This window comes from Palaemon carinicauda, chromosome 2 (genome assembly GCF_036898095.1).
Source record: "Palaemon carinicauda isolate YSFRI2023 chromosome 2, ASM3689809v2, whole genome shotgun sequence".
Lineage (NCBI taxonomy): Eukaryota > Metazoa > Arthropoda > Malacostraca > Decapoda > Palaemonidae > Palaemon > Palaemon carinicauda.
Window position 1 is genome coordinate 197,666,103 of NC_090726.1, and position 24,360 is coordinate 197,690,462.

Below are 24,360 nucleotides of genomic sequence, written 5' to 3' on the forward strand. Positions count from 1 at the left end.
AACTGAAAGGACTAAGAAATTGAAAATTAACAAGTTCCTTGAAATTAGTATCTAAAACACTTCAGTTTGAAAGAAGAATGAACAAAACGTCAAAATCGATTTACTCTTTCTGCAAAGTGAAACCGTGATTCTCTCTTTCTCTATCGTAACGATAGAGCGCAAACTGCGTAGCATAAATAAACCAAACGTTAGTTCATCTTTAAAAAAAAAACAGCACGAAGACTATTCAAAGAATATATTTCTTAAAATATTTTCTAAAAAATATTCATTTCATCACTCTTACAGAGCAACTGTTTTAAACTAAACAAAAATAAAAGTTGAATGGGCTCAACGTTGTTTAACTTCGTTTTCCAAGTTAGGACCGCCTACACAGAATAGGTAAAGGCCGCATATAAACAAAAACATAAAATTTATCTTGATGTTTAGCATAAATGGAAAGCTAATCGAAGAGGCCTAATAAAGGCGGGTGAGATATAAAATATAAAATATATAGAGGTAAATCTATAAATATCAACAATAATTTATAAAGTGATAAAATAAATACTAAAAGCCTTTAACACACTTCCGTACACTGAGGGAAGGGTCGGCCATCTTCTCTCTATGGAAAAACCAGAGATTAAAAAAAAAGCAAGGGCAAAACACTTTTCCTCTCCTTTCAAAAGCATTTCTTTTGAAGATAGTATTGAATAATCCAACACGGCGAAAGCAATAAAACCCAAGTACTTCACCAATTAGGTCGAAAACTCGAGGTCATAAAGCGAGCGGAACCAACTTGTCGACAAGACCGACAGAGAAGAACTGGAGAAATTGACAAGTATATGCGGTATCTGGCCGATAGTCGGCGCTGGTGGTCACACCCGCAACCTTCACGGCGATCGCTCGCGAGTTTTTGGAATCTGTCGAGCCGTCGGAGACGTCAGCTATTATATATTCACCGGCTAAGTTTAATATTTAAAATTGGTATTCTAGCAGGACATTATCAAGTTTATGTTTATGAAATTCTCAATTATAAATACTCTTTCCGTGAGAGAAGCTAAATATTAACATTCAAATCTATAAAGCAATGGCAATTGAAATGTCAACAATGATAGCCACGTGTTCATGATCTATGTTTAGAATCAGGCAATTGAAAATCAAAGGGATGCAAATCATTCATGATGTTTGGTGATGCCCAATGAAATTTATGTTCTTAAAAGTTTACTACAGTGATGCTTAATCACCTAAAATTTAAATTTTCCACAGTGATTTAACATGTTTAAACTGTTTTCATGATTATATACTAGTATGTATTATACTTTGAGATATTTTAATACCACCAACAATATCAGTTCATATCCTTTGCTTCCTTGTTTCTGTGTTGATCTTTTCTCTTGCATATCCTTGATATCTTGAATCCCTGTAGGATCCACTTCTGAAATTAAATTCACTGATGTACTTGCTAAGGCAGCTCCTCCTGTAATGTAATTATATGTAGTTATTCAAATCCAATTGCATACTTATTCAACGATCATCTTCTTATACATCAAGACTTCAATTTAACTATTGTATCCATAAATCAAACATATTGTAAATCAAATTTATTGGTGTTGAGTTACCTAGCTGTTAAGTTTAAATACATTTGAATCTTTGTATACTTAAACCCAATACAAGTTATACAAATGTTATAAAGAAGGAAGTCATAAAATTAAGGCCTATTTGATGTAGATTTAAGATGTTAATATCCTTAAACTTTAAGAATAAGCCGAATGACACTTTCCAAAGCTGATGGCATAGAAAAGAATTAGAATTATAAGTCCCTAACTATCTCTAACTTGAAAGTTATAGTGCTACAGAGTAAAAAATAAAAGTTTGTACTTTTTAAAGATCACTGTGCTTCAAAAATTATTTCATCTCCAACAATGTTGACCAAGACTTTATGACAAGGTCAAGAAGAATTAACCAAAGAAGATATCACTTACTAAGAAGCAACTTTTAACACCTTTCAAAATTTATAAAAAAGGAAAAAAGTACCATGCAGGTAATCCTATTCTAATAATTCCCTTTCTTCCATTAACACCTTCAAAAAGGGTTTCAAGTCTCATGATCTCACCTGTGAATGAACAAGCAGTGATCTAACATTGCTACTTCAGTTCGGAACATTCCACTTTTCTCCCGTAGTCCATTTCTTTTTCTGGAAGCAGGTTTTGCCCCGTAGTCCATTTCTTTTCTGGAAACTGGTTCTGCCATGTACGCCAGTTTTTCTGGAGGCGTTTTTTGCCACGCAGTCAATTTCTTTTCTGAAAGATGTTGTCAATAGAGGCTAACCACGAGCAGTCCAAAAAAAAGCCCTCGTGCGTAAAGGTATCTGGAAATAAATGTTCCAATTTGAGAATGACTATTCCTGCTTCAAGTATAGAAACCTTAAAATCTAACTTTACAGAGGTAATTTCCGACAAGAATCTTACTGTACTAAAACGTATCTTTTGTCACACATCAAAGTTTTAAAAATTACATTTTCAATATTAAACTTACCCGATGATCATATAGCTGCAACTCTGTTGCTCGACAGAAAAAACCTACGGGCGGAATACGCCAGCAATCGCTATACAGGTGGGGGTGTACATCAACAGCGCCATCTGTCAAAGGTACTCAAGTACTCGATGTCAACAAAGAACCAATTTTTCCTCTGTCGTGCCAATGGCAGGACCTACTAAATACGCCGTCCCTAACTGGATTTGTTTTCACAACGATTTGGTGAAGTACACTATTCCAGTTTTGAGCTTTCGCTATGCAGGGGTTTTATCTTCATTTCAAAACTTGAATTCGTTTTCGATAGATTTAATTATGGTGACAAAGAGAGTATGGACTCTCTTTCACTTTTAAATGGCCGACCCTTCCCTTAGACGGAAGTGTGTTTAGGTTTTTGGTAATTTTGCTTAACACGTTATAGATCCATTTATTTATATCTCTCCGCCTTTTTAGGCCTCTTCGGTTAACTTTCCAATTATTATAAACTTATAAAAATAAATTTTTATGTTTGTTTATATGCGACCTTTCCTAATAGTAGGCGGTCCTAACTTGGAACCGAAGTTAATTAACATTGAGCCCGTTTTATCGTATTTAACCTTTAAAGAATTTAATACTTTTTTAATTTTAATGTTTTATGGAAGAATTTCTTTGATAGTCTCGTACTGTTTTTAAAGATGAACTAACGTTTAGTTTTTAGTCTCCGCAGTTGTTGACGTTCAGAACATTCAACTTGCGCTCTATCGTTACGATAGAGAGAGTGTGTATCACGGTTTCACTTTGCAGTAAGAGTAAACCGATTCTAGCGTTTCGTTCATTCTTTCTTAGCTTAAAGAGTTTAAATTCTAAATAAAGGAACTTTTTATTTGGGAAACCTTTCAGTTTTTTCCTTTAGCAAATAACATGTTTTAACGATATATAATTGGGCTCTTCTCTCAGGTGCTAATTCAAGAGAGAAGAGAGAGAGAGATAGAGACGGAGGGAGAGAGAGGAGAATAAACGTTTCGTTCAAGCGGGTAACGTTGTTCTCGTTTTTTACTCTTCTCCCTAGTCACTGTAGGGGAAGAAGGTAAAACGTTTCTAGGGTTTTATTCTTGTTCCCAGGCTTTATGCGGTGAGAGATTGTAAACGTAGTTTATTTGATCTAGTGTTTAGTCTCTTTTCCAGCCACTGAATTCTTTATCTTTATTTATGTTTTTCTGTTGCATTGTAAAACTGTTTTCGCAATGACTACCTTTTAATGAAGGATAGGATTGCGTGTTTCAGGTAGAAATCAGTTAAAGTTTCGATTTCAGTGAAATAAGTGCAAACAGAAAATCAAAAGTGATAAAGTGATATGCGCAAAGTGTTACAGTGTTGCGTCCGAGGGTTCATCTGTTCGTGCCAGTTGTTCACCTAGTCCAGGACCTCTTACAAGCTCCCAAGCCCAGGGGAGAAGTAATGTCGAACGACTTATGGGTTCCACAGGCCTTGATCGACGAACAGACGTTTTTCCCTCCGTGGTTTCGGGCGTATCTAGGCTACACACGTTTGCCGACGTGAGATCGCCCCACCCACACAAAGACGAGAGAGCCCATTTATTCCTCGTCTGCGGAAGAGGTTTCTCGTAAGAAACCATGGACCAAATCTTGCAGCTTTTGAGTGCAAGTCGGTCCCTTCCGCGCAAGTCCAACGGCCTAGGTGTAGCCACTGGGTCAGTTCGGACTCGCTGCAGTCATCCGACGACTGCACACCTCCCAATAGAGGCAAGGTGGTACCGCAACAGGCAGTAACTCCGTCTGTTGCCGCTCCAGCTGTTTTAGACCCTCAGTCACGACGGACAGTAGCTCCGTCTGTTGCCGTTTTTTGTAGACCCTAAGTGGTCTTTACTGCAGTCTATGTAGACTCAGTTAGCTGCGGTTATGCAGGAGTTTCGTGCGGAGAAGGTTTACACTGCTCTCGTTAGCCTACAACCTGCCACTGTTGTGCACCCAGCTCACGCTGAGGCTGCCTGCTCCCACACTCCGGCTGCGGAGAGCTCCACCTCCGATGCGCAATCGACCCTGCCAGACGCATGTTAACGTTAGCCGACGTGCGGCTCCCTCCGTTAACATGCGTGAGCTACCGCATCAGCAGTGGGAAGGTGGAGTCAAGCTGCCGTGTTTTGACGCGATGCGTTAGTTTCCACAACCCACGGCAGTCCCCACCACGCACCACCACTCCGCTTTGGTTGTTGTCTGCTCCCACACTCCGACTGCGGAGAAGGTTGACGATGCACCCGTTTGCCTACAACCTGCCACGGTTGTGCGCCCAGCATGGCTGCCTGCTCCCACACTCTTGTTGTGAGAGCTCCTCCACCCATGCGCAGTCGACCCTGCCAGACGCATGCTGACTCCCAGAGACACACGGAACACTCCGTTGCCGTGCGTGAGCTACCACAAGCTGCCGTGTTTTGACACGGTGTGTCAGCCTCCGCAACCCACTGTGGTTACCGCCACTCACCCGCAGCAGACTAGTCAGTCAGGAGTTGAGGCTTCCCCACACAGCTTTGGTTGTTGCCAGCTCACAGACTGTCAAGCAGTTACATGACGTTGCCTTCTGGTCTGCTACTAATGCACCAGTGCTGTATGTCCTCACGCACCTGTTGTGGTTGACAGTTCAGTTTTTGACAGTTCACAGACTGTCAAGCAGTTACATAACGTTGCCTTCTGGTCTGCTGCTTTTGCACCAGTGAGACCCTCACTGAGATAACCTAGCTTTTCTCTGACATGGTTCCTGTAGATGAGAAAGTGCTGTTCTCCCTCCTTCTGATATTCCTTTGAGGACTCTGTCATTTGGAGAGGAGCCTTAAGCTGCTTAACCTCCTATGGACTTTAATCAAAGCATAACAAGGCTTCCAGGGATGGTAAATGGTTCCGCTTCAGTCGCTAACCCCGGCTGTTGCCACACCTGCTCCCATAGACCCTAATGGGCTTTGTTGCAAGACATGCAGTCCAAGCTTGTGTCCTTGTTAGAGGATTTTTTTTTACGGAGAAGAACCTTCTAGCCAACAACCTTCCTACCGGTTGGTTGTACGCCCTGTTGACGCTGAGGTATCCTACTCACGTCCGCCAGTTGAGATGGTTCCTCCACCGGTCCGACCCAGTGTGGGTTGCCAGTCGCACGTTGACGTTAAGCGACTCTCGGAGGTGGTTGTGGACGTTCAGTGTGTCACTAGGAAGACGTTCAACAACCAGCAGAGATGACTTGTTGTGACGCAGTGCGGCAACCTCAGCAACCCTGTAGGGGGTTGACTGCACAACCCAGACAGTCTACACAGTTTCGGGTTGACGCTGTACTTCCTCGCGTCCCCATGGTTGACAGTTCACAGACTGTGCAGCAGTACCATGATCTTGTGTCCGGCTCCGTCACGCATCCACCAGTGCGACCGGATTCAGCGAGTCAGACGTTGCCCACTCCGTTGCCGTTTCCTCATCAGTTTCGGATGAGGAACCCTCTGATGAGGATATTGCTGAACAAGACGATCAACCCCCAGCCCTGCTATCCATCCAGAAGATGCTGAAGAAGGAACACTGCCCTGTCAGGCTGTGGATGAGTCTGGTTAGGAAACTGTCATCCGTGGTTCAATTTGTGTCACTTGGAAGACTACACCTCCGTCCTCTTCTGTATCATCTAGCTTTTCACTGGAAAAGGACTAGACGCTAGAAGCGGTCTCGATCCCGGTTTCCGGAAAGATAAAGTCTGGTCTGACTTGGTGAAAGGACTTTATCAACCTTTGAAAGGGTCTTCCCCTGACTGTTCAGACTCCCAACCACGTTCTCTTCTCGGACGCATCGGACGTAGGCTGGGGTGCGACATTAGGCGGTAGGGAATGCTCGGGATTATGGAACTCGAGTCAAAGGACAATGCATTTCAACTGCAAGAAGCTTCTGGCAGTACGTCTGACCTGGAAAAGCTTCAGGTCTCTCCTTCAAGGCAAAGTGGTGGAGGTGAACACGGTCAACACCCTGCTTTGACGTACATCTCCAAGCAAGGAGGGACCTACTCTCTGACATGGTACGAGTTCGCAAGAGACCTCCTCTCCTGTTCAACAGGTCTAGACTTTTCACTAGTAACGAGGTTCATCCAAGGCAACTTGAATGTCATAGCAGATTGTCTCAGTAGGAAGGGACAAATAATTCCAACATATTGGACCCTCCACAAGGATGTATGCAAGAGACTTTGGGCCACCTGGGGCCAGCCAACCATAGATCTCTTCGCAACCTCGATGACCTAGAGGCTCCCAATACTTTGCTCACCTATCCCGGACCCAGCAGTAGTTCATATAGATGCCTTTCTACTAGATTGGTCACATCTAGATCTATATGCATTCCCTCCGTTCTAGATTGTCAACAAGGTACTGCAGAAGTTCGCCTCTCACGAAGGGACAAAGTTGACGCTAGTTGCTTCCCTCTGGCCCGCGAGACCTTAACTCACCGAGGTACTTCGATGGCTAGTAGACGTTCCCAGAACACTTCCCCTAAGGGTGGACCTGCTACGTCTGCCACGCGTAAAGAAGGTACTCCAAGGCCTCCACGCTCTTCGTCTGACTGCCTTCAGAATATCGAAAGACTCTCGAGAACTAGAGATTTTTCGAAGGAGGCAACCAGAGCGATTGCTAGAGCAAGGAGAACATCCACCCTTAGAGTCTACCAATCGAAGTGGGAAGTCTTCCGAAACTGGTGCAAGTCAGTATCCGTATCCTCGACCAGTACCTCTGTAACTCAAATAGCTGACTTCCTCTTATATCTGAGGAAAGAACGATCTCTTTCAGCTCCCACTATCAAGGGTTACAGAAGCATGTTGGCATCAGTCTTCCGTCACAGAGGCTTAGATCTTTCCAACAATAAGATCTACAGGACCTCCTTAAGTCTTTTGAGACCACGAAGGAGCGTCGTTTGGTTACACCTGGTTGGAATTTAGACGTGGTTCTAATATTCCTTATGTCAGACAGGTTCGAACCACTTCAATCAGCCTCCCTGAAAGATCTCACCTTTAAGACTCTTTTCCTGATATGCTTAACCACAGCTAAAAGAGTCAGTGAGATTCATGCCTTCCGCAGGAACATCGGATTCTCATCCGAAACGGCTACATGTTCTACAACTTGGTTTTCTAGCCAAACACGAGCTGCCTTCTCGGCCTTGACCAATATCGTTCGATATTCCAAACTTATCGTATGGTTGGAAATGAACTAGAAAGAGTATTATGTCCTGTAAGAGCTCCTAAGTTCTATTTTAAAAACCTTTACGAGGCCCGTCTGAAGCTTTATGGTGTTCAGTTAAGAATCCATCTTTGCCTATGTCAGAGAATTCTTTATCCTATTTTATCAGACTGTTAATACGAGAAGCTCATTCCCTTCTGAATGAGGAAGACCAAGCTTGGCTGAAGGTAAGGACACACGAAGTTAGAGCTGTCACAACTTCCGTGGCCTTTGAACAAAATAGATCTCTGCAAAGTATATTCGACGCAACCTATTGGAAAAGCAAATCAGTGTTCGCGTCTTTTATCTTAAGAATGTCCAGTCTCTTTACGAGAACTGCTACACTCTGGGACCATTCGTAGCAACGAGTGCAGTAGTGGTGGGGGCTCCACCACTACAATTCCCTAATTCCAGAACCTTTTTAATCTTTCTCTTGAAATATTTTTGGGTTGTCCGGAAGGCTAAGAAGCCTTTCGCATCCTACTTGATTTGGCGGGTGGTCAAAATCATTTCTTGAGAAGTGCCTAGATTAGAGGTTTTGATGAGGACCTTTAGTATGGGTTGCAACCCTTCATATTTCAGCTCCTAGGAGTCGCTCAGCATCCTATGAGGATCGCGAGGCTCAGTAAGGAAGACGTACTTAAAAGGGCAGAGTAATTGTTCAAGTCGTCTTCCTTACCAGGTACTTATTTATTTTATGCTTGTTATTTTGAATAACTGCTAAAATGAAATACGGAATACTTAGCTCATAATAATGTCAACATGTAATGCTGGTCTCTACCCACCCCCCTGGGTGTGAATCAGCTATATGATCATCGGGTAAGTTTAATATTGAAAAATGTTATTTTCCTTAGTAAAATAAATTTTTGAATATACTTACCCGATGATCATAAATTAAAGGACCCACCCTTCCTCCCCAATAGAGACCCAGTGGACAGAGGAGAAAATTGGTTCTTTGTTGACATCGAGTACTTGAGTACCTTTGACAGATGGCGCTGTTGATGTACACCCCCACCTGTATAGCGATTGCTGGCGTATTCCGCCCGTAGGTTTTTTCTGTCGAGCAACAGAGTTGCAGCTATATGATCATCGGGTAAGTATATTCAAAAATTTATTTTACTAAGGAAAATAACATTTTACTTTGGAAATACGAATATTTTTGGAGTGTTACAATTTAGTTTAATAATTCTAAAAAGAAAAAATAGTTTTCCTAGTAATGAAAATTTTGAAATTAAACTTTTAGAGATTTTTTTAGCATTTTAAACAACAATAACAGTACTTCCGGGTAATAAAAATTTGGAAATATGACAAAATGTTATTTTCCTTAGTAAAATAAATTTTTGAATATACTTACCCGATGATCATATAGCTGTCAGCTCTGCTGCCCGACAGAAAAACCTACGGGCGGAATACGCCAGCGATCGCTATACAGGCGGGGGTGTACATCAACAGAGCCATCTGTCAAGTAGGTACTCAAGTACTCGATGTCAACAAAGAACCAATTTTCTCCTCTGTCCACTGGGTCTCTATTGGGGAGGATGGGTGGGTCCTTTAATTTATGATCATCGGGTAAGTATATTCAAAAAAGGGATTTTGACGTAGGAAAAATCTATTTCTGGGCGAAGGACCTGTGCCGCCCAGTGAATAAGCTCCATTTAGCACTTATTCTTAGGTAATTTACTGCTAAATATACCAGAGAAAAAATGTAAAGGAGTGCTAGGTTAACTAGCTCGCTCACCTATTGGTGTCGGTATAAAATTGGGCGTATATTCCAGAGGTCCCGCACTATTTAGATTAATCCACGACAGAGAACCCCAATAGAGGAGAGCCGTTCAACCTCACTCGGTACTACTACAATGCATCCGCTCAGAACCCAACTCCTTAGCACCCAAAGTTTGGGGACTCCAAGGGAGAGGAGCTGGGAGGGTTCACTGGGCGGCACAGGTCCTTCGCCCAGAAATAGATTTTTCCTACGTCAAAATCCCTTTTCTGGGCTCGAACCTGTGCCGCCCAGTGAATCTACACAAGAGAAAAATGTCACCAAACTTGCAAAATAAAGGAAAAAACATAAGCGTAAGAGAAATACAGGATGCTTTAATCAGAGATGAGTACCAAAAAACAATTATAAGGGTATCTTAAATATGAACATAAATCCAATAAGGTAGGTATAATAATGCCGTGAGTGATAATATATACAGATACTCAGGAGCATAAAATTTACAAATATAACGACAGTATTCAGGTGCGAGACCAACGAATACAATAGGGTATAAATGAGGCAGGTAAGAGGGAGAGATAAAGAGTCAAGGCATTAACCTGAGTTACTCGTGAGTAACTACGCTCCCTGCGGCTACTGTAGAAAATTTTAGGGCTTCCAAATGTTTAAGGTAGTGTTTCTTGAACACTGACGGTGATTTCCACCCTGTATACCTGGAAAGGTCTGTAAAATTCATGTGGTGAAAGAAGTTCACCGAGGTGGCAACCGCCCTGATATCATGTGCAAGAGGAAAAGAGTCAGGGTTAGCTTGTTTAATAAAATACAAAATTTGTTGCCTGATCCCTTTAATAGTAATGGTACCGCCTTGTTCTCTAACGAATAGAGGCCCCGAGGAGTTAGAGGAGGTCCGGGATAGATAAGACCTAAGAGTAGTGACAGGGCACAGCGACGGATCTTGCGTGAGGGGAACAATTTTCCAGGAGGTCCATCTGTTTTGAGGGTCTTCATTCTTAGCCAAAAAGAATTTGTTAGGAGAAAGAAGGACCTCTCCTGAAGGCAGAAAGTCAATATGACCCGGGTCTCTCGACAAGGCTGCCAATTCAGAAATTCTTGCCCCGGAAGCCAAGCTCACTAGAAAAAGTGTTTTCCTGAGAAGGGGCATGTAATCACAAGAACTGTTAATGGTATCAGAAGCCAATTTGAGTACGTCATTAAGGAACCAGGTCACCGGGGTAGGACGAGTAACCGGTTTCAGTCTGGCACAAGCTTTCGGAATTGAAGCTAACAAAGAGTCGGTTAAGTCTATGTTAAAACCCACTAGGAAGATCTTTTTCAGAGCCGATTTAATAGTGGTGATAGTATTGGCTGCCAGACCTGATTCTAATAAAGATCTAAAGAAAGTGACTGTAAGGTTTAAGTTCATACAGTTCACGTCTAAGTCTATTAAAAATTTTGCCAACTTTTTAACTGCAGAGTCATACTGACGGATGGTGGAATCCCGTTTATCCGATTCTAGGAACAAGGTGTTTTGAGGATCAATATTGGCACCATGCATAGCCGCAAACTTCATAAAGTCCATAAAGTTAGGGCGCTCTGAATGTTTGAGAAAGCGTACACAACGCGTGTTTGTACTATCTGAGACAGAACCGGATTGGGTATCGGGTGAGGGTATAATCTCAACTCCCGCAGGAGAGGATACCAGTTGCTCTTGGGCCAGTTGGGTGCGACCAAGGCTACTTGTCCCTTGAAGGATCTCAGTTTGTCTAGAACTTTCAGCAAAAGATTCACCGGGGGAAAGAGATAAATCTTTTCCCAGTTGTCCCAATTCTGTGACATGGCGTCTGTGGCGTAAGCCTGAGGGTCTAGATTGGGAGCCACATATACTCTCAATTTGTGGTTGGATTCCGTGGCGAAGAGGTCCACTTGGAGACCGGGAACCTGAGAGAGAATCCACCGAAATGACTTTAGATCGAGTGACCATTCCGATTCTAGAGGGGAGGTCCGGGACAGGGCGTCTGCCACTACATTCCGGACTCCCGCCAGGTGGACAGCTGAAAGATGCCAACGGTTCGAGGCTGCTAAGGAGAATATGGCTACTAGAACATGGTTCAGAGGCCCTGACTTTGACCCGCCTCTGTTGAGGCAGCGGACCACCACTTCGCTGTCGAGGACCAGACGAAGGTGTTGTTTCTTGGGAAGAGCGAGACGTTTCAGGGTTAGAAGAACTGCCATGGCCTCTAGCACATTGATGTGAAAATGGCGGAACAAGGGAGTCCAAAGACCTTGAACTTTCTTGAGCTGAGAATAGCCGCCCCAACCTGATAGGGATGCGTCTGTGTGAATGATTAATTCCGGGGGCGGAAATCGAAGGGGAACTGACTTTGACCGACTGTTTGCTCTTGTCCAAGGAAGAAGTCTTTCCCGTAGAATGGGAGGAAGGCGGACTTTCCTGTCCCGGAGCTTCCGGTTCGCCCTCGAACGCCAGACACGATTGATATCTTTCAATTTTGCCTTCAGAAGAAGATCCGTCACTGAGGCAAACTGAAGGGACCCCAGAATCTTCTCTTGAAGCCGTCTGGAACTTACTTTGTCTTTGAGAAAGCGTTTGGTGTTCCTTGCAATCTCTAACCTCTTGGGTCTGGGAAGACACAGAGTATGAGATATAAGATCCCATTGCAGGCCGAGCCATTGGAACTTCGATTTTGGAAGAAGACGGGACTTCTTGAAGTTGATCTGGAAGCCTAGAGATTGAAGATAATGGATGACTTTGTGAGTGGCTTTTAGGCAATTTTGGGAGGTGTCTGACCAAATGAGCCAGTCGTCCAGATAGGCTACTACTTGAATCCCTTGATTCCTGAGTTCCTGAACAGCGACTTCTGCTAGCTTTGTGAAGATCCTTGGGGCAATGTTGAGCCCGAAAGGCATCACCTTGAAGGAGTAACTTTTGTCCCCTAAGCGAAAGCCTAGGTACGGACGGAAGTGTCTCGCTATCGGGACGTGATAGTAGGCGTCTGTAAGATCGATAGAGGTGGTGACGGCCCCACGGGGAAGTAAGGTTCGCACCTGCGAGACGGTAAGCATTCGAAACTTGTCGCATTGAATGGACAAGTTGAGAAGGGATAGATCTAGAATCACTCTTCTCTTGTCTGAATCCTTCTTCGGGACACTGAACAGCCGACCTTGAAACTTCAGATGTTTCGTTTCTTGTATGGCATTCTTTTGTAAAAGATCCTGGACAAATTCGACCAGGTCCGGAGTGGAATGTTGACGAAATTTGTTCGGAGGAGGAGGTCCTTGAATCCAACTCCACCCTAGTCCCTTGGAGATGATACTGAACGCCCAGGGACTGAACCTCCATTTGTTGCGGAAGGCATAGAGCCTCCCCCCTACCTGCTGCACCTCAGTATTGATTTGAGGAGTTGCCTCCACGTCCGCCTCGGAAGTTCTTTCCTCTGCGAAAGGCTCTTCCCCTGCCTTTGTTCTGGTTAGAGCCACGATGGTAGCCTCTACCTCTACCATAACTCTGGGAAGAGCTATGAGCCTCGAAGGACTGGTTAAAGGCAGGGGAAGTGGCGGAGGCACCAGAAAGCTGGCTCTTAAGTAGCAGAACGGTGACATAGTCATCTGAAGGAGCCCGAGAGGTGGAAGGCTGTGCAGGGGCAACAGAAGATGGAGGAAGAGGCAGCCGGAAGTTGGATGAAGCACTCTGTTGTTGCCTGAACTGGGTGGAGGTATATGGTCTAAGCTTCTTCCTACCCCGGGCTTGATAATTTGCGGGGTCATACTTGCGTTTAGGGGTCAAACCCCAACGGGCTTTAAGGCTCTGATTAACCCTAGTGGCCTCCGCCAAGACTTCCTCTACGAGATCCTCGGGGAAAAGATTTGAACCCCAACAGGAGGACCGGATGAGTTTATTAGGTTCATGCCTAATCGTCGCCTCAGCTAGAACATGCTTGCGACATCTGCGTTTAGCAGTAGCGAAGTCATACAAGTCATAATATAACGACTGTAACGTAGCCTTGTTGAGAGACTTAAAAATACTCTCCGTATCGTAAGTCAAGGCTATCGACTCCGTGGATGTGGCCAGGTTTAGAGTACGGCCCACACGTAGGCGGGAATCATATTCCTGTTTAATGAGAGATTCCGGGAGATGGGGAAGCTTCTCACTAAACAAGACTGAGGCACAGTCTGCTGCAAGCTTGCCGGAGGTAAAGGTGGTATGGACGTTGTCCCAACAATCAATACCTGAGGGAAGAAGGAGGGAGATTGGATCCACCTCTCGGATGGGAGGCAAGGGCTTCTCCTCCAGAGCATATTGAAAGGCAAGCTCTGCCACCTTATTGACGCATGGAGTCAAGGTGGTCTTGTCCATTAAGAACATCGTAAAGGAGCTTTTATGAGGCGTCAGCATGGTGTTAGTGCAGCCGATGTCATTCAAAAATCTGGCCCAAACAGATTGGGCTTGCTCCTTCGGGAAGATGACCGTCTCTTTGGGGACCTTGTCTAATCGGACTAAAGCTTCCTCGGTAAATCTGGCATAACCATGAAATGGAAATGCCAGACCCGGAAGAAAGAATTCAAAGTCCTCTAGAGGACGAGTGCCAAGGCCCTCCAGAGTCAACATTCCGTCTGAGAACGGGGAATGAAGAGCCATCCGCCAGGGGTTGTTCTTGGCAAACGGCGGGAGCTTAGAGGCATCCGGTATGAGAGAGCTTTGGACTCTCTCCGGAGCTCCTTGCTCTAAAGCCCCAATTCTCTGACCGAAGTTAGAGAACATCGTGTCCATCCTCAACTGCATCTCCGAAACCAACTTTGCCTGCATCTCCGACACAATGCGAAGCATAGCTGATTCGGAAAGGCCCGGGCTAGCAGCAGGAGGGGCGGAAGGAACTCCCGGGTCGTGAGACTTAGAGGAGGAACCAGAGGTCTTTGAAGACGGGTTCGTACCATGTTTAGAGCCATGAGAAGTCTTGTGAGGCTTGCGAGCTTTGGGTAAGGTCCTTGAAGTAGACTTATCCTTAGGGGGAACCGGGTATGAACGTTGAGACGAATCACGGTCCCCAGAAAATCCAAGAAAGGAAGAGCGATCAGAAGAAGAAGAAAGAGCGGGGCTGAGGATAGGAATCTCAGCGCCGGACACACCTGCCTCACTTACCACCCTACCTGTATCCGGCTCGTCTAGCAACATTGGTTCGACGTCCAGGTTCATGGAGGCAACATTGTCCTCCAGACCTCCGGGGGCGTCCGATGGATCTTGCTCTGGGTCGATGAGACCCGTTATAGTGGCATCAATGTGGGCAATGATGGGAGCTGCCACATGCCTAGCCACAGCAGCTGAAGACTTGGCGTTGGGGTAAACCATGGTGCAGTAGTCCTCAGATAGGACGTACGGCCGCTTAGACTTTACATTCCGGGCAAACCCACCAATCCACACCTTCAGTGTGGCCCGAGCCGCAGACTTTTTCTCCGGGGATGCCTGAAATAATAGGGGGAATTATAAAAGGGAGACTCCCAATGGTCCTTCAAGACCATAGATATCTTACTAATAGTAAATAAAATAAGAAGGCAATATAGCCAACGGGACTCACCGAGTCAGATCCAAGGGTAGTGATGAGGTCGAAGCAAATCACACAGTTATCCGGGTGCCATACCACAACGTCTTCCAGTTGAACCCCACAAGGGGCGTGAGATCGGCAGACGGAGTGGCCACAAGGCTGGTGCAGAACAGCTGCACAGGCCGGCGTCAGACAATGCACCATCTGTAAAAAGAATAGTATATGAGAAACTGTAATTCTCTTAATTAGGGGCGGGTCTGGAGGACCCGGGCCTAACATAGGTCTAACACAAGATTAGAGCTTAACTGTACTATTCTTTAAGTGGCCTAACATAGGTCTAACACAAGAATAGAGCTTAACTGTACTATTCTTTTAAGTAGGGGCGGGTCCGGAGGACCCGGGCCTAACATAGGTCTAACACAAGATTAGAGCTTAACTGTACTATTCTTTAAGTAGGGGCGGGTCCGGAGGACCCGGGCCTAACATAGGTCTAACACAAGATTAGAGCTTAACTGTACTATTCTTTAAGTAGGGGCGGGTCCGGAGGACCCGGGCCTAACATAGGTCTAACACAAGATTAGAGCTTAACTGTAAAAAATAAAAATAATTTTTTTTTTTTTTTTTTTTTTTTTTAATTAGGGGCGGGTCCGGAGGACCCGGGCCTAACATAGGTCTAACGCAAGGTTAGAGCTTAACTGTAATATTCTTACATAGGGGCGGGACCGGGGGTCCCGGGCCTAAACATAAGTCTAACTTGAAACTAAAGTATAGCCATCCATTCCGGTCAAGCCGGGAGCATAAAAAAGGATGCAATAACAAGGAATTAAGACACATAGTGTCTGATTTCCCGGGGTGGGGTAGACCCCGGGCCGGGAAATAAAGGTATATTCAATACCAATTCCTTTAGAGACTCCGGGGTAGTGAACTGTCATATATAATCATCATAGGAAATGTTATAAAATAATAGGGGGGCGGAACTGTAACTAAGAACTGCCAATCAAACCCGGAGGGTTTCGTATAACATAAGCCAGAATGAAAAGTGAATATAAAATAGGGTGCACCGGGATCCAACTCTGTTGACCGGTGGCCAACCAGACTAGACAGAGACTAAACCGCCGGGCCACCCGGAGGACAAAGTCCATAAACACTTAACTACCCCCTCTAAAAGGAGGGAAGGCAACGGTCCCTTAGTGGAGGGGGGAGAAGCCTAGCCTCCCACCTAGCTAGAGGGGGAGCGTGGGGGAGGATCACGTGATACGAGGCAGCAGGACTACCAACTGACGATCCCCAACCAGACAGATCAAACGGAGTAATGGCACAAATATTCATTATAAAAATAATAATAGCGTTAAATATATGAATAAACACATAGAAAATTTTTGGGCAAGGCATGCAACATAAATAATTAAATCACAAAAGACACACCTGATGGCTAAAATAACATTGCCGCCTTAGCACGGTCGGCAGCCATAGCGATACGTAAATGATATCGGCCCAAAAATTGAACCACGAGGATTCTAAACGCTAAATAATGAATATTCACAATAACAAATAATATTTGATAATAAAAATAATACACATAGTAACACCGCAAGTGAAAATTAAAAGCTCTCAAAAACAGGAGTACCAACTGTAGTGAAATCAAGCAAGATCGGTATGAACGAAGAGAATAAACTCCTATAATATAAATATTAAACGATCTAGGTTGCTCAAAACACAGTAAAACCCAGCTTGGTGCTTAACTTAGACGGTGTCTCCTGGGAAACCGACGAAGAAGCCATAATTCACTAGAAAATATCCAAAAATCGAGAGCACTAGAAAAATGCGGGTTACTTTGCACGATGTGCTAAAAGGAGTTGGGTTCTGAGCGGATGCATTGTAGTAGTACCGAGTGAGGTTGAACGGCTCTCCTCTATTGGGGTTCTCTGTCGTGGATTAATCTAAATAGTGCGGGACCTCTGGAATATACGCCCAATTTTATACCGACACCAATAGGTGAGCGAGCTAGTTAACCTAGCACTCCTTTACATTTTTTCTCTGGTATATTTAGCAGTAAATTACCTAAGAATAAGTGCTAAATGGAGCTTATTCACTGGGCGGCACAGGTTCGAGCCCAGAAATTTATTTTACTAAGGAAAATAACATTTTTCAATATTAAACTTACCCGATGATCATATAGCTGATTCACACCCAGGGGGGTGGGTAGAGACCAGCATTACATGTTGACATTATTATGAGCTAAGTATTCCGTATTTTATTTTAGCAATTATTCAAAATAACAAACATAAAATAAATAAGTACCTGGTAAGGAAGTCGACTTGAACAATTACTCTGCCTTTTTAAGTACGTCTTCCTTACTGAGCCTCGCGATCCTCATAGGATGCTGAGCGACTCCTAGGAGCTGAAGTATGAAGGGTTGCAACCCATACTAAAGGTCCTCATCAAAAACCTCTAATCTAGGCGCTTCTCAAGAAATGACTTTGACCACCCGCCAAATCAAGTAGGATGCGAAAGGCTTCTTAGCCTTCCGGACAACCCAAAACAATAATAAAACATTTCAAGAGAAAGATTAAAAAGGTTCTGGAATTAGGGAATTGTAGTGGTGGAGCCCTCACCACTACTGCACTCGTTGCTACGAATGGTCCCAGAGTGTAGCAGGTCTCGTAAAGAGACTGGACATTCTTAAGATAAAAGACGCGAACACTGATTTGCTTTTCCAATAGGTTGCGTCGAATATACTTTGCAGAGATCTATTTTGTTTAAAGGCCACGGAAGTTGCGACAGCTCTAACTTCGTGTGTCCTTACCTTCAGCAAAGCTGGGTCTTCCTCATTCAGATGGGAATGAGCTTCTCGTATTAACAGTCTGATAAAATAGGATAAAGAATTCTCTGACAAAGGCAAAGATGGATTCTTAACTGAACACCATAAAGCTTCAGACGGGCCTCGTAAAGGTTTTTAAAAAGAACTTAAGAGCTCTTACAGGACATAATACTCTTTCTAGTTCATTTCAAACCATGCGATAAGTTTGGAATATCGAACGATATTGGTCAAGGCCGAGAAGGCAGCTCGTGTTTGGCTAGAAAACCAAGTTGTAGAACATGTAGCCGTTTCGGATGAGAATCCGATGTTCTTGCTGAAGGCATGAATCTCACTGACTCTTTTAGCTGTGGTTAAGCATATCAGGAAAAGAGTCTTAAAGGTGAGATCTTTCAGGGAGGCTGATTGAAGCGGTTCGAACCTGTCTGACATAAGGAATGTTAGTACCACGTCTAAATTCCAACCAGGTGTAACCAAACGACGCTCCTTCGTGGTCTCAAAAGACTTAAGGAGGTCTTGTAGATCTTTATTGTTGGAAAGATCTAAGCCTCTGTGACGGAAGACTGATGCCAACATGCTTCTGTAACCCTTGATAGTGGGAGCTGAAAGAGATCGTTCTTTCCTCAGATATAAGAGAAAGTCAGCTATTTGAGTTACAGAGGTACTGGTCGAGGATACGGATACTGACTTGCACCAGTTTCGGAAGATTTACCACTTCGATTGGTAGATTCTAAGGGTGGATGTTCTCCTTGCTCTAGCAAACGCTCTGGTTGCCTCCTTCGAAAAGCCTCTAGCTCTCGAAAGTCTTTCGATAATCTGAAGGCAGTCAGACGAAGAGCGTGGAGGCCTTGGTGTACCTTCTTTACGCGTGGCTGACGTAGAAGGTCCACCCTTAGGGGAAGTGTTCTGGGAACGTCTACTAGCCATCGAAGTACCTCGGTGAGTTATTCTCTCGCGGGCCAGAGGGAAGCAACTAGCGTCAACCTTGTCCCTTCGTGAGAGGCGAACTTTTGCAGTACCTTGTTGACAATCTTGAACGGAGGGAATGCATATAGATCTAGATGTGACCAATCTAGTAGAAAGGCATCTATATGAACTACTGCTGGGTCCGGGATAGGTGAGCAAAGTATTGGGAGCCTCTTGGTCATCGAGGTTGCGAAGAGATCTATGGTTGGCTGGCCCCAGGTGGCCCAAAGTCTCTTGCATACATCCTTGTGGAGGGTCCAATCTGTTGGAGTTATTTGTCCCTTCCTACTGAGACAATCTGCTATGACATTCAAGTTGCCTTGGATGAACCTCGTTACTAGTGAAAAGTCTAGACCTGTTGACCAGGTGAGGAGGTCCCTTGCGATCTCGTACCATGTCAGAGAGTAGGTCCCTCCTTGCTTGGAGATGTACGTCAAAGCCGGGTGTTGTCCGAGTTCACCTCCACCACTTTGCCTTGAAGGAGAGACCTGAAGCTTTTCCAGGTCAGACGTACTGCCAGTAGCTTCTTGCAGTTGAAATGCATTATCCTTTGACTTGAGTTCCATAATCCCGAGCATTCCCTACCGCCTAATGTCGCACCCCAGCCTACGTCCGATGCGTCCGAGAGGAGAACGTGGTTGGGAGTCTGAACAGTCAGGGGAAGACCCTTTCTAAGGTTGATAAAGTCCTTTCACCAAGTCAGACCAGACTTTATCTTTCCGGAAACCGGGATCGAGACCGCTTCTAGCGTCTTGTCCTTTTTCCAGTGAAAAGCTAGATGATACAGAAGAGGACGGAGGTGTAGTCTTCCAAGTGACACAAAAGAACCACGGATGACAGTGTCCTTACCAGACTCATCCACAGCCTGACAGGGCAGCGTTCCTTCTTCAGCCTCTTCTGGATGGATAGCAGGGCTGGGGGTTGATCGTCTAGTTCAGCAACGTCCTCATCAGAGGGTTCCTTATCCGAAACTGATGAGGAAACGGCAACGGAGTGGGCAACGTCTGACTCGCTGAATCCGGTCGCACTGGTGGATGCGTGACGGAGCCGGATGCAATATCATGGTACTGCTGCACAGTCTGTGAACTGTCAACCATGGGGACGCGAGGAAGTACAGCGTCAACCCGAAACTGTCTAGACTGTCTGGGTTGTGCAGTCAACACCCTACCGGGTTGCTGAGGTTGACGCACTGCGTCACAACAAGTCACCTCTGCTGGTTGTTGAACGTCTTCCTAGTGACACACTTCAACAACCACCTCCGAGCGTCGCTTAACGTTAACGTGCGACTGGCAACCCACACTGGGTCGCATCCGTGGAGGAACCACCTCAACTGGCGGACGCGAGTAGGATACCTCAGTGTCAACAGGGCGCACAACCAACCGGTAGGAAGGTTGTTGGCCAGAAGGTTCTTCTCCGTAAAAAGTCCTTTATCAAGGACACAAGCTTGGACTGCATGTCTTGCAGCAAAGCCCATTAGGGTCTACGGGAGCAGGTGTGGCAACAGACGGGGTTAGCGACTGAAGCGGAACCATTTACCATCCCTGGAAGCCTTGCTATGCTTTAATTAAAGTCCATAGGAGGCTAAGCAGCTTAAGGCTCCTCTCCAAATGACAGAGTCCTCAAAGGAATATCGGTAGGAGGGAGAACAGCACTTTCTCATCCACAGGAACCTTGTCCGAGAAAAGCTAGGTTATCTCAGTGAGGGTCTCACTGGTGCATAAGCAGCAGACCAGAAGGCAACGTTATGTAACTGCTTGACAGTCTGTGAACTGTCAAAAAACTGAACTGTCAACCACAACAGGTGCGTGAGGACATACAGCACTGGTGCATTAGTAGCAGACCAGAAGGCAACGTCATGTAACTGCTTGACAGTCTGTGAGCTGGCAACAACCAAAGCTGTGTGGGGAAGCCTCAACTCCTGACTGACTAGTCTGCTGCGGGTGAGTGGCGGTAACCACAGTGGGTTGCGGAGGCTGACGCACCGTGTCAAAACACGGCAGCTTAACTCCACCCTCCTGTTGTTGTGGTAGCTCACGCACGGCAACGGAGTGCTCCGTGCGTCTGTGGGAGTCAGCATGCGTCTGGCAGGGTCGACTGCGCATGGGTGGAGGAGCTCTCACAGCCGGAGTGTGGGAGCAGGCAGCCTCAGCGTCTGCTGGGCGCACAACCGTGGCAGGTTGTAGGCTAACGGGTGCAGCGCCAACCTCTCCGCAGCCGGAGTGTGGGAGCAGGCAGCCTCAGCGTGAGCTGGGCGCACAACCGTGGCAGGTTGTAGGCAAACGGGTGCAACGCCAACCTCTCCGCAGCCGGAGTGTGGGAGCAAGCAGCCTCAGCGTGAGCTGGGCGCACAACAGTGGCAGGTTGTAGGCTAACGGGTGCAGCGTTAACCTTCTCCGCACGAAACTCCTGCATAACCGCAGCTAACTGAGTCTGCATAGACTGCAGTAAAGACCACTCAGGGTCTACAAAAGCGGCAACAGACGGAGCTACTGTCCATTGTGACTGAGGGTCTAAAACAACGGGTGCGGCAACAGACGGAGTTACTGCCTGTTGCGGTACCACCTTGCCTCTCTTGGGAGGTGTGCAGTCGTCGGATGACTGCAGCGAGTCCGAACTGACCCAGTGGCTACACCTGGGCCGTTGGACTTGCGCGGAAGGGACCGACTTGCACTTAATAAGCTGCGAGACCTTGGTCCAAGGTTTCTTACGAGAAACCTCTTCCGCAGACGAGAAGTAAATGGGCTCTCTCGTCTTTGTGTGGGTGGGGCGATCTTGGGTAGATACGCCCGAAACCACGGAGGGAAAAACGTCTGTTCGCTGATCAAGGCCTGAGGAACCCATAAGTCGTTCGACATTACTTCTCCCCTGGGCTTGGGAGCTTGCAAGAGGTCCCGGACTAGGTGAACGACAGGCACGAACAGACGAACCCTCGGACGCAACACTGTAACACTTTGCGCATATCACTTTATCACTTTGATTTTCTGTTTTGCACTTATTTCACTGAAATCGAAACTTTTACTGATTTCTACCTGAAACACGCAATCCTACCCTTCATTAAAAGGTAGTAATTGCGAAAACAGTCGTATAATGCAACAGAAAACATATATAAAGATAAAGAATTCAGTGGCTGGGAAAGAGACTAAACACTAGATCAACTACGTTTACAATCTCTCACCGCACATAGCCTGGGAACAAGAATAAAACCCTAGAAACGTTTTACCTTCTTCCCCTACAGCGACTAGGGAGGAGAGTAAAACGAGAACAACGTTACCCGCTTGAACGAAACGTTTTATCTCCTCTCTCTCCCTCCGTCTCTATCTCTCTCTTTCTCTCTAGATTTCGCACCTGAGAGAAGAGCCCAATTATATATCGTCAAAACATGTGATTTGCTAAAGGAAAAAACTGAAAGGTTTTCCAAATAAAAAGTTCCTTTAATTTAGAATTTAAACCATTTAAGCTAAGAAAGAATGAACGAAACGCTAGAATAGGTTTACTCTTACTGCAAAGTGAAACCGTGATACACTCTCTCTCTATCGTAACGATAGAGCGCAAGTTGAACGTCCTGAACGTCAACAACTGCGTAGACTAAAAAACTAAACGTTAGTTCATCTTTGAAAACAGTACGAGACTATCAAAGAAATTCTTTCATAAAACATTAAATTTAAAAAGTTTTAAATTCTTTAAAGGTTAAATACGATATAACGGGCTCAACGTTGATTAACTTCGGTTCCAAGTTAGGACCGCCTACTAAAAGGAAAGGTCGCAAATAAACAAAACAAAAATTTATTTTTATATGTTTATAATAAAAGGAAAGTTAATCGAAGAGGCCTAATAAAGGCGGAGAGATATAAAATATAAAGATCTATAACGTGTTAAGCAAAATTACTAAAAACCTAAACACACTTCCGTCTAAGGGAAGGGTCGGCCATTTAAAAGAGAAAGAGAGTCCATACTCTCTTTGTCACCAAAATAAAATCTATCCAAAACGAGTTCAAGTTTTGAAATGAAGATAAAACCCCTGCATAGCGAAAGCTCAAAACTGGAATAGTGTACTTCACCAAATAGTTGTGAAAACAAATCCAGTTAGTAACAGCGTATTTAGTAGGTCTTGCCAGTGGCACGACAGAGAGAAAATTGGTTCTTTGTTGACATCGAGTACTTGAGTACCTACTTGACAGATGGCGCTGTTGATGTACACCCCCACCTGTATAGCGATCGCTGGCGTATTCCGCCCGTAGGTTTTTCTGTCGGGCAGCAGAGCTGACAGCTATATGATCATCGGGTAAGTTTAATATTGAAAATTCGAAGATAATTTGTATTTTTCCTAACCATACAAACCTTAGCTATTTACACAGGGTTTACCTTTTAGCGCAGCTGAAATGGCGAGCCATTAGAATTTAACGAGGGTGTATTATCCCCGCGCTAGTTAGCGGGGGGGTAGGGGAGTGGTAGCTGGCTACCCCTCCCCTCCCTCACACACAGATGAATGCTCACTTTCACTTAGAGGTAGGATTTGTCTTGGGGGACAGGGCTGGCAGGCAAATGTGTGTAAATAGCTAAGGTTTGTATGGTTAGGAAAAATACAAATTATCTTCGAATTTGTCATTTGTTCCGTAACCGAAATACAAACCACGCTATTTACACAGGGTGACTTACCCCTTAGGTAGGGTGGAAAGTCCCCAGCCATACTGGCTTTGGCTTTACCCGGGGACTCAGAATCCGAGTGAGTAGCACTCGATTAAAGGAGTCCCTGCACCTCACAAGTTCCTTGCTTCGCAAGGAACCATGTGGCCTACGTAAGCTTGTGTGTGAAGGAAGAAGTGTGACCCGTCCTAGGCAGTTGACCTGGAGTTCCAGAAGGAACTCTGGATTAGGACGTTCCCAATACCACCCCATCAGGGTATGGGGGACGCGACAGTATTGACTCAATACTCGGAACACAAGGAAGCATGGTTTACCTGCAGAGGTTCGAGGTCAGCTATGCAGAGACCAGGATGCTGCTTCCCCGTAGAGTGGATGATGAAGAAAGAAGTAAGGGCCAGACATACTTCTTTCGTTCATGCAGACTAAAACCTGATAACAATGCCCTCAACCTTCTGCTGCCTGTCCAAAAAGGAGCCTGAGGTTAGACCAGCTGTTGTGTAGCCACCACAGAGCGATAGAAAACGTATCGAGACTCCTGTGGCTCACGCCCTGCAGGAAGCGGGCTGCGAAGGTCATTAGACGCTTCCAGACTCCAGCTTGTAGCACCTGCGTCACAGAGTAGTATTACTCGAAGGCGAGGGACGTTGCGATGTATCCAACATCGTGCTGTAGGGCGACGTGATGGGGGAGGGTCTGGAGACAGGTCGAGATGAATGTCCTTGAGTCCGGGCTGAAGAGGTATACTGGTGACTCTCCCCCATGTCCTCCTTGTGCTCCCAAATCGGCTGCAACTGAGGACAAACTGCAGCTGTTCCCAGCGCTAACCTCTCGATTCCTTTACTGGCAAGAAAGAAAAGGTCTTGGGACATCAGATACAGAATGGAGACTCGAAATCTTGAATGAATCGGACCGAAGGGCCGGACCCCCAGATTCTGAG

General features: G+C 45.3%; 1 long non-coding RNA gene across 2 annotated transcripts in view; it reads right to left on the bottom strand.

Moving 5' to 3' along the window:
• Positions 1-940: 940 nt before the first annotated feature.
• Positions 941-24,360, bottom strand: part of LOC137622857 (uncharacterized) — a 54,937-nt gene continuing 31,517 nt past the window's right edge. The window contains exons 3-4 of one of the 2 annotated variants that reach the window (XR_011040503.1): positions 2,090-2,276; positions 941-1,453 (exon numbers count right to left, since the gene is read on the bottom strand). This is a non-coding gene — a long non-coding RNA (uncharacterized lncRNA). Of the gene's footprint in view, positions 1,454-2,089; positions 2,345-24,360 lie in introns of both variants that reach the window. The other variant, XR_011040502.1, reaches the window with a different exon arrangement.